The sequence below is a fragment of the Cryptomeria japonica genome, chromosome 2, assembly GCF_030272615.1.
Source record: "Cryptomeria japonica chromosome 2, Sugi_1.0, whole genome shotgun sequence".
Classification (NCBI taxonomy): Eukaryota; Viridiplantae; Streptophyta; class Pinopsida; order Cupressales; family Cupressaceae; genus Cryptomeria; species Cryptomeria japonica.
In genome coordinates, this window is record NC_081406.1 from 266,082,366 (window position 1) to 266,089,479 (window position 7,114).

Sequence of the window (7,114 nt, forward strand, 5' to 3'; positions counted from 1 at the left end):
ATAGGACTCTAGCGCCCAATGCTAGTGTCCTCTGAATTCGGCCCTAACTTTCAAAGTTTAAATGTTATCATTGGGTCCTTAATGGTCATGATATTTTTGCAAGGCTTCCTTGAATAGTTATTTGTGAAAAGGTGTTAGTTACATATAAAACCAACTCCTTTTTCTCATTTACAACTCCTCTTAAAAATATATCTCTTCCTCAAGATCTAGAATTTAAGATCAATCAAGTTAAGAAGTCTAAGGCTATTATCAAGCATACAACTATCTGCTATCAAGCATCATTTATTATTTATGGTTTATCATTATATCATGTTGTACTAACATCATGTAAGACTTAATGAGAGCAAGTCATCATCACCTTACATCAAATTCAAGAAAGGTATCCATGCCTAAGATAATCATTATCATTTATGTTATTTGTTTTGAATATATCCCTTGAGAGCACATGATTGTTATCATCATCATAGTTGTTATTATGGACATGGGAACACCAACATGAGGTTTGACTAAGGAAAGCCCCTAAATAACACAACCTTTTTGTTTCTTTCATGTGTGTAGGGATATATTTGAAGGATCCTAACTGCGATAGTGGCACAAATAGACAAAGAAGACTACGATAGCCATTCTTAGACTTTGGACAATGAAAAAACCTAGGACATTAGAGCCCTACATTAGTGTCCTACCACTTTTTCCCTAGCTTTTAATGACATATGCCTAGATCCCATTGATCCCATTTTCACTCACAACATGCATAAAAGTGACACTTGGGCACTAGCACCTAGTATTCCAATCCTACCCAGTTAGCTCTTGATTTCAGCATTAGGTTCCTCTTTGTATCTCATTTTTAGATCTTCTCTCTATTTCTACACTTATATTTTATGTATCTTATATTTAGTTAAACTTATTCAATTTAGCCTTATTTAGCATAGTTCATTGCACAATCAACCAGTCACTATCACATAAAACCAAATAAAAGGCATAGATCTAGGACAACTTGGCTCTTCCTTGAGGATAATAGTTGAGCTCATTCACACTTCCAATTTTGTATGGGAGAAGGATTGACCTAGGTTAATACATATGTTAGTCTAGGATCTCTTTTCCCACACATCAATGCCCACCTCCACATTCATCTTTGCTAATGCACAATTTTCTTCCTTAAGATATTTAAATTATATTTTTTAAACTCAAGAAGAAATAAAATGACGTTCTTCAATAAAAAGGGAGGAAGAAATTTTTAGAAAATCATGTTAATCCCAATGGTTTACCATTACAAACACGAGATGTGATTTTTGTTTTTAGGTCATGACTTCTCTCATCCATCATTTTATCCTCCATTATCCATCATGCCCACCTTCACATTCATCTTTTTTTATTCACAACTCATGATTAATTATTCATCATTCACCATTCATGACACCATCCTCCACATTCATCTTTACCAATTCATATTTTCTTGTAAAATATATGTGAAATTAATGAGGTTATAAGTGCATAAAAATTATAAGTTATGTGATCCTATAAAAAGGATATGGTGAATAATGTCAATTAGAGTACCTAATGTAGTAGGAAAGTCAACATGTGATTAAGATACAAACACAAAAAATAGTAGGTAAGCAATAATATGGATGGTGGGATGGATGGTGAGAGGAAGGTGGGGAAATGATAATAATATGGATGGTGTCAGTAAAAATACTTTTATTCTAACTAATTAGTGGGATGACTTATTAAGCATATGCAACCAAACTTTATTTATTACTACATAATATATTCTAATACCATACCTCTAAATACATGAAATTAAGCAGTAAAAAATGATGAGTATAGAAAATAAATTAATCTAAACATTCATCATGACATAATCTAGATAGCTTTAATGACATCATAAAATAAATTAAGATTATAAAAGCCCCCAAACTAGAAAATATTTTGTTATTGTGATATTGTAACATATTAAACACTATTAAAAATATAATTATTCTAAAATAAATATTAATTTACATAAATATTACCTTATAAATATCAACAAAGCTAATCGATTAAGATGTTATAGAATCATTCCAAAGGATATAACAACATTTCAGTTTAAATGCTCGAATATAACCAAGAGTCCTAATAAACTATTAATTGATAATTGTGCTTTATTAAATTGTAACACTATTACAAACAAAAATAATACTTATTTGAATAATTCTATGAAGGGTACGATACACACAAGAAAAAAATGACCTCACATAATATACAATCAAATATATAGATTAGTGACAAAATGTAAATATGTTTAAATTATAACATTCAAAAAGAGAAATTTTAGTTGAAATTAGAGCTAAATATTCATGTATTTAATTTATATAATTTCTATGTTTATCCAAACATTAATTATAAATTATTTGAATAATCAATCCTAACTATTTAAGGTGTCCAATCAAGTGGTTAAAGCATTAAGGTCTCATTGTGGACCCCCAAATTTCAAATCTTGAAAACGACATAGATGATGAAATTCTAAGTGGTGAACCTTAGTTTTCCATTATGTAAATTTTTTTAAGTTATTATTCTAAAAATGTAAAAAATTCTCTCTCTCTCTCTCTCTCTCTCTCTCTCTCTCTCTCTCTCTCTCTCTCTCTCTCTCTCTCTCACACACACACACACACACACACACACACACACACACACACACACACACACACACACGCGCGCGCGCGCGCGCGCGCGCGCCCGCGCGCACACACACATGATAGTCCATATACTAATTTAAACTAAATTTACAAACTATCAAAAATGTACTAATTAATAATCTCAAACTCCTAAATCCTAAATATTAATTAATTGTCCTATCCAAACATTTATTTCCAAAGTCAATTATATTAAGATATTATAGAATCAATCCAAAGGATATAACCATTTCATTTTAAATGTTGGAATATACCCAAGGGTCTTAATAAACTATTACTTGATAGTTGTGCTTTATTAAATTGTAACATTGTTAAGAACAAAAAAATAATTACTATTTGAATCATTCTATGAGGGTACCATTCAAACACAAGAAAAAATGACTTCGCATAATATACAATCAAATATATAGATTAGTGACAAAACAAAAATATTTTTTTATAGCATTTAAACAAGGCATCTATATCGCAATTAGAGCCAAATACCCATGTATTTAATTTATACAATTTCTATATTTATCCAAACATTCATTATAATTTTTTTTAATAATCAATCCTAACTATTTAAGGTGTCTCATTGTGGACCCGCAAAGTTCAAATCTTGAAAGTGACATAGATGATGAAATTCTAAGTGGTGAACCTTTGTATTTAATATATACAATTTCCATATTTATCTAAACATTAATGATAATATTTATTTCAATAATCAATCCTAGCTATTAAAGGTGTCAAGATCAAGTGGTTAAAGCATTAAGGTCTCACACTAAACCCTTAAAATTCAAATCTTGAAAGTGACATAGATGATGAAATTCAAGTGGTGAACCTTAGTTTTCCATTATGTAGGTACCAATAAAAGCTTCTAAGTAGTAGTTTAAAAAAAAAAGTAAAATATTATTTGTGAAAAATCTAAATATATATTTATATCAAATAATTTGATATGCCTATTTAAACTAAATTTATAGGCTATAAAAAAATAAATAAATTTACGACTCATATATTTATTTACACTATATTTATAGACTATCACAAATATTCTATGGATATAATTTTTGAAAATGGTAGAATAAGATTGACCAATTGAATTTTTAAAAAACATAAATCATAGATTTTTATACTTTTTAATATTTAATAAAAAATGATCCAAAACCATAATTAATAATCTAAAAATCCTAAATCTTAAATATTAATTAATTGTCCCATGCAAACATTTATTTCCGCAAAACATTGTCTAGAATATAATTAGTAGGCGAATCCCTATTAATTTGGATAAAGGTTGTTGCGAGAGTTTTGTCAAAGTGAGGGCCGTAATTAATTGCTGAGCTGGAATTATGACGTGACATTTGACTAATAAATTAAATGTTAGTGTTGAGGTGGACAGGACATAGTGGGGTTGGCCATAACTTGTAACACAAGCAAATTTTTTTCAATTTTCAAGTAGGTAGAAATGATGAAGGTAGATCATTCATTTTGAAATTTTAGGTAAAATGTAACAAGATGTTAACCAACGTACCATATGTAGGCCTGCCTATAAAATCATCACAATAATTATTTAAAAATAAGGTTTGATAAAGTATTATAATTTAATTGGTGGTTTTGATGTTAGATTAGGATGATGGATACGTCTTTGATTATATCGTTCATTAAAATTAAAATTTTATTGTGGGCGATTTAAACAAAGGAAAGTGTAATTTAGTAATCTTAGGTGACTTTGATGAGACCCACCCCACTTTAAAAAATGATAAGTGGAACGCCTATCACTTACAAAAATTTGTAATAAACTAGCCAACATTTATTTATAATGACTATGTTAAAGATGACTTTTCATTTAAAAATATAATTTATCATAATATGATAATCCATTATATAAAAACAAAAAAAATCGATATTTACAAAATTGTAGTGACATGGACATGCACACATCTTATGTATTTGGTTTTTTCTGACCCCTTTGGATGTTTGATTTAACCTTTGGATTTGTCATCATGATCCCTTAGAGATGTGGACATGCTCATTATAAAAAAATATTAATAATAATTTCCTATGTATATCATTAAAATAATAATCTCCTATGTATATCATTAAAATAATAATTTCAAGTAGATTGCTAGCTATTTTGCACCAAAAAAGCATTTTGAGTAGTACGGGAACTTTAGAAATTGCTGTAGTACAAGGGATGGGATAGCCACGAAGCTTTAGGGGAAAGTGACATACAAACGGGAAAATAGATTTAATTCAAAATAAATTTTTTAAACGAGGTGGATGTAATTTTGTGTTTTATTTTTGAGAAAAAGAAGATGAATATTAGGTAAAAGTAGGTCTTTAGGTTACATTTTATTTATTATTTTCAAATTATAATTTTGTTGATTTTTAATTTAAATTAAGGTTAAAAGATTTTAATTGGTTATTGATATATGTGATTTAAATATTGTAAATAATATTAAAAAAATAAGTTTATTATTATGCTATTTTTAATAAATAAATGATGAATATGTTGATGGAGTATGGAGAATAAAATGAATGTGATTTGGGTTTAAATAAAATAAAAATATTAAAAAGTTTAAAGTGCTTAATTTATTTTCAAAATTATATGTACAAATAAGTTTGAGAGAGTACGTAGAATAAATTATAAATGTTGTTCCTTGCTTTTTATAAAAATCAAAGAAAATATCATCCTCGTCTCTTACTAAACTCTTATATGGAGGGATACAAATATTGATGTATTTTTTCACCTCATATAGATTAATATAACACCTAGATTGAGAAGACGTTCCACATAGTAATTTGGCACAATATAAATTAATAATGAAAAATCTAATAAATTGAGGCACTTAGGATATTGAAAGTTAAGAGAATGTTGGCTCTAAATCCAAAAACAACATTCTCCAAAAATAACATTCTCTCGATATTATGGACTATGCAAATCTCTTATCACATTTTGAAGGCTATCATGCATAAAAATAAATAGTTTCTAAATCGCCACCTCCATCTGTCATAGCATGAAAGGTGTAAATCCATTGTGTGAAACTTGTTCCATCAATTAGAAATTAATTGTATTAGACACAATCAAAAATTTAGGCTTTGTGGAAACCTCTCATATCTTAATAAGATTGATTCTTGTATTGCCTATATTTTTATTTTGGTGGTGTCAACATTGAAACTACAAACTGATAAAAATCTCTTTTTTTCAATAAATATAACCTTCTACATTATCTAATGAGTATACCTCAACATATCATTAATTACATTGTTTAACAAACATGATAAAATCCATCTATTGGTATTTTAAATGATCCAACTTGGGAAAGCTGATAATAAAGACATGCGATAGTCTAGTTTTTTTCTTTGAATTGTTTAAACATTGTCATTCGTAGAGGTAAACAACAAATAAATAGGTCTATCATGATATATTGTTCTAACACACGAGTAAGAAGTGTGTCCATTGCAATGATGCATCTAATGTCAACGAACATAAGAAATGTATGGATATTTATGCTTACAAATGGACAAAGAAATGGTGTTTTTGTTCATGTTATGACTATTCAAGGGGTTTGCTAATAAAGATGGACGTGTTGAGATGAGGAGAGGAATCACACACACACACACACACACACACACAACACTCACACACACATTTATTTATTTATATATAAGTCCAACCAACCTATTTGTTTGGAATTTATAATTCATAATTTCATGATGGTTAGAAATGAGTACAAAATTGAATAGAAATCTAACTTATAGACATAATAAAATATTGATATATTCAAGATCTCAATTTTATTTTTAAAGGAGGTCACTTGCATTACCAATCATTTGATTATTTATGATTACATTCTTGTTGTGGCAATATTATAGCGACCCTATCATTATTATCAATTATGTCATTAATTCTATGAACACTTCATTAATGTTATCATTGTTTTTAAATATACAATGTCTTGCTTTATCTATTTGTGATCATTTTGTATATAATATTTTTTTTTCATAAATAAATTTTTAATTAAGATATAATAATTCTAATGTAGAAATTTTAAAATGTTACTTTATTTAACTAAAATTATTAAATAAAACATTACGTCTTAAAATCCTTTTATCAATTTGCACTCTCTAATTAGCTAATAGTCTTCCCCTACGAGAAAGCTCATGTCTGGAAAAGTTGTCTCACACCATTGCTGTTTGTTTTGGCCACCTTGATCACCGTTTTATTGTGAATATATTGAACCCACAACTATAGGAACTTGGTTTTGCATGTCCTGGTTTTCACTGCTTTTTAATAAAAAACTATAAGAACTTGATTTTGCTTCACCTCATTTTAAAAATTATTGCTTTTATAAAATTTTGTACATATTTTCTTATTATTCTGTTATTTTGAAATTTTGAACCTATTAACGATACAAATACTAAACTTGACCTAACCATTACACTAATCTAATTTCTAGTAGTCATTA